The following is a 5,000-nucleotide window of genomic DNA, read 5'->3' on the forward strand; positions in this document are numbered from 1 at the left end:
GGCTCCGTGTGGTGTCGGGTTAGTAATAGTAGTTAGTAGTCTACGTAATTAGTAACGCTACACCAACCAGACGACAATGAACACTAATCTGAATCTACGGGGCTCTTGCCGAATTGGGGGGCCAGATATAGGCCAGCGCATTCCTCTCCTTGCTTAATATTTAAGCTCCCTTTGGTTTTGCATATGTGTGTTCTGGCTTACATTCACGTTGTAGGGTGCCGATCGACGAGTTGTTTGTTGTTTATATATATGTGCTTTTGTTTACAGTTCAGGTTCGCTACAGTGCGGCCGATTCACCCCGAGGTTGTTTGTTGTTTGTATATATGTGTTGTTTACATTCAGGTTGCTAGGGGCGATCACGAGGTTGTTTGTTGTTTGTATATTTGTGTTGTTTACATTCAGGTTGCTAGGGGCGATCACGAGGTTGTATTGTCACCCACCACAGCCTGGGCCACCCAACCGCGCACTGTGTTTCTATATTTGTGTTGTTTACATTCAGGTTGCTAGCGGCGATCACGAGGTTGTTTGGTAGTGTAGCAGCGAGCACGGTGCGAAACTTCCAGCCGGACCAGTTACCTGTTCTGCTGATCATCATGAAAACTCGCTCCGCGACGGAGGTGTTCACCATCTTTAAAGGTAGAGATGCACCACCTTTAAATGTAACATCTCCTGTCCGGCAGTGTGTCGTTATAGTTTACGTTATGTATTCAGAAGTAGATAATAGGGAAGGAGTGCTGCTTCATATACAAAAGGACAATCATGTCATTTTGTAGCCTTACGCAATACCTACGCTTTCTTACACGCCGCTAACTCTCACCAACTTGCGCTCAAATCGTACACCAGCTTAATTCGCTCAGCATCGTACGCCGAAATCGATTTCCTCCCGTATACACCCGCGACATCAGCTGCTCTGCAGTAGTTGCTTCCTCTCAACCGCGCCTTCAGTTGCACGCACTGCAAACCAGGATGTAACTGGGAAAAAACGTACCATCCGTTATCCGTTAACGTTTATATCCCAAACCAATTTAGAGTTCCTGGTAGTTTTTGTTTGTTAGAGCGGATCCGGAAAATTCAGCAAGTGAAGGACCTGTGATTGAGAAGAGAAGAGGGTCCTGGTTTACCCACAGGGTTTTTCCATCTGTATCTAGCAGTTATGTTTGCAAACCGATAGATTGTCTATGTAGAAGGATTGTCACTGTACATTTTCTACATAGATATACTTCTTTCTGTATCAACTGAGTCAAGTATTTTTTAACGTTGAAAAAAATCTGTCTAAGTGTCGGAGTCCTTACCCTCCTGAACTCTCGCTCCGGATCTGCCCCCGTCCTTCCCTTTTCTTCCTTCATAGACCTGACACGCACCCTCTTACTATTGCTTGGTCAATCTCCATCGAAGCATCGCTCAAAGATCGCAATTATGAAGTTAGTCAGATTCAATCGGTCGTTGAGAGCCGAGAGTTACGTCGTCATCTAGGACTTGTTTGTTGCACCGTGTGTGCTCATGTCGTCAATTCTCTTACAGCGGTAAAGTACTCAGGTAGCGCACTGCTGCCGGAAATGAAAAACGCGTTACTGCATGAAAATTGCGCTCACAAGATCGAAGCGAATCTTCCAATTGCTGTGTTGGCGATGCTTTTCGTTTGTCTAATGTGTTCATTGCCTGATTTGTTGCACATCGAAGTAGAAGGTGACCTAAATCAGTGTGTGCTCTTTGATGTTTCTAGGACCCCCCCCCAAATGCTTTTGCCTTGAGTTGCCTCGCATGCCGTGTTCAACGACCGACCGACTGCATTGTGATGGTGAAATGTTTAATGTTGTTTAAAGTCGAGTTGTACCTTATTGCACAGATGTTATACTCCTTATCATGCTGCTAACGTGCGCAGTCGAGAGAAGGCAGGAGAGAGAAAGATAGAGCAAATTTAACAGTCGTTCGTTGGTCTCCCATCCAATCTTATCCCGTGTGTGCAACGTGTACCCACCAAGAGGGGACAAACACAATTTAATGATAAAACCTCACCATCATCCTGTGTTGTACTAACAGCTCTAGAGCGCTCACTTGATTGCAGTTGTGGGTGAATTGAAAATGTGCTAAGTTTGTTTCTTAAGTGTTTGGTTTGTGTGCTGTAAATATATATATCCGTATAGTTTGAACGACCATTACCGTAGCTGCTTATACCGTGTACTTAATAGTTGCCTACTGTTTAATCTTTGTTATGAGTTATCAAAGGGCCGTGTTACTATGCACTGTTGATTGTTATGTTCTTCCCTCGAGTCCATTGATGGCTTTCAAAGTACTTTGCGACGTAGCAGATCATAAACTTTGCAATGTGCGACATTGCAAATTTGCTCTTATCGATATATACATATACATATACGATTGTATAGGTCGTACACAATATTTGTGTATGCTCTTCTAGATCTGAGATGAAATTTCACAGTGGAAGTATGTTGTAGCATATGACGAAGTGCTCGGGGGTGGATAGTGACATGTAGTTGGGTGTTGAACGTGATCAGTAGAACGGTCCTTGGGCGGAGGCAACTTACGGCTTTTACAATGTAAAAAAGAACAACGTGGTGACCTATTACTATTTATAAAGTTTGTGATGAGTTGTTATATCATTTATTAAAAACACAGTTTTGTGGGTAAACTCACGTCTTAATTATATTATGTCTTTGCTGTTTTAACAAGGCGACGTAGGGTTTACTTCAATATGTAGATACAATAATGTGACCTTGTTGTGTTGTGTTACATTATTGTATTTAATCAATAACCACCTGTACGTTTGTTCACGATAATTCACATGCAGTTAGAAAGAACCGGCGGATCAGATAACAGAATTGCGAGATGTTAGCCTAAATGATTAAATATGACCTCGTGGCGCCATCTCTCGGTGGAAATTATTTAAAAGTGCGTATAAATTGACTGCATCAGCACCTGTAGTTTGAACCGGATTTCTTTCGGCACTCCGTGAGACGGGCTTCTTTCTCACGAGATCTCATGATACGTGAACTATACAGTTCGCTTAGGAATCTACATTTTTTAATTTCGTTTACCTGCTTGTCTTTAAATTCCCAGTTACGACAGGAGACACGTCTTGACAAATAGGGTAAATTTTTACATATATATATATATATATATATATATATATATATATCAGGAGTTAATGAGACAAATTAGTTATGAGATATATATATATATTATTATTACTGGCTGTTTGCATGACTGGCCGTTGTTTCAGAGAGAACCATCCGCAAGTGCAATGTAAGTTAGACACAGCAGGCTATAAACTACAATATAGAGAGAGATATAAGAGGAACAGAGAGAGATATATAAGAGGAGCAGAGAGAGATATATAAGAGGAGCATAGAGAGATATCATATATAAGAGGAGCAGAGAGATATATAAGAGGAGCAGAGAGATATATAAGAGGAGCAGAGAGAGATATATAAGAGGAGCAGAGAGATATAAATAAGAGGAGACAGAGAGAGATATATAAGAGGAGCAGAGAGAGAGATATAAGAGGAGCAGAGAGATATATAAGAGGAGCAGAGAGAGATATATAAGAGGATCAGAGAGGTGTATATATATAAGAGGAGGGCAGAGAGAGAAATAAGAAGAACAGCGAGAGATATATTAGAGGAGGGCAGAGAGAATGTATATATATAGAGGAGCAGCAGAGAGATAGATATTAAGAAGAACAGAGAGAGATATATAAGAGAAGAAGAGAGAGATATATAAGAGAGCAGAGAGATATATAAGAGGAGGCAGAGAGAGATATATAAGAGGAGCATAGAGAGATATATAAGAGGAGCAGAGAGAGATATATTAGAGAAGCAGAGAGATATATATAAGAGGAGCAGAGAGAGATATATAAGAGGAGCAGAGAGAGATATATAAGAGGAGGCAGAGAGATATATTAGAGGAGGCAGAGAGAGAGATATATAAGAGGAGCAGAGAGAGATATATATGAGGAGCAGAGAGAGATATATAAGAGGAGCAGAGATATATATATAAGAGGAGCAGAGATATATATAATAGGAGCAGAGAGATATATAAGAGGAGCAGAAAGAAAGATATATAAGAGGAGCAGAGAGAGATATATAAGAGGAGCAGATATATATATATAAGAGGAGCAGAGAGAGATATATTAGAGGAGCCAGAGATATATTAGAAGAGAAGAGATATGATATTAAGAGCGAGCAGAGAGGAGATATATAAGAGGAGCAGAGAGAGAATATATAAGAGGAGGCAAGAGGAGATATCTAAGAGGAGCAGAGAAATATATAAAGAGGAGCAGAGAGAGATATATAAGAGGAGCAAGATATATATCTAATATAAGAGGACAGAGATATATACTATATATAGAGAGGACAGAATATATATATATATAAGAGGATGCAGAGATATATATAATATATAAAAGGGAGGCAGAGATATATATATAAGAGGAGCAGAGAATATATATATATTAGAAGGAGCATGAGATATTATATATAAGAGGAGGCAGAGAGATATATATAAGAGAGCAGAGATATATATTAAGAGGAGCAGAGAGATATACTATAACAGGAGCAGAGAGATATATATAAGAGGAGCAGAGAGAGATATATATAAGAGGAGCAGAGATATATATATAAGAGGAGCAGAGATATATATATTAGAGGAGCAGAGATATATATATATAAGAGACAGAGATATATATATATATAGAGGAGCAGAGAGATATATAATAGAGGAGCAGAGAGATATTATATATAGAGGAGAGACGATATATATAAGAAGGAGAAGATATATATATATAAGAGGAGCAGAGAGAGATATATAAGAGGAGCAGAGAGATATATATAAGAGGAGCAGAGAGATATATATAAGAGGAGCAGAGAGAGAGATATAAGAGGAGGAGAGAGAGAGAGATATAAGAGGAGGAGAGAGAGATATAAGAGGAGGAGGAGAGAGAGATATATAAGAGGAGAGAGAGAGATATATAAGAGGGAGCAGAG

This window comes from Priapulus caudatus, unplaced genomic scaffold (assembly GCF_000485595.1).
Source record: "Priapulus caudatus unplaced genomic scaffold, Priapulus_caudatus-5.0.1 Scaffold470, whole genome shotgun sequence".
NCBI lineage: Eukaryota > Metazoa > Priapulida > Priapulimorpha > Priapulimorphida > Priapulidae > Priapulus > Priapulus caudatus.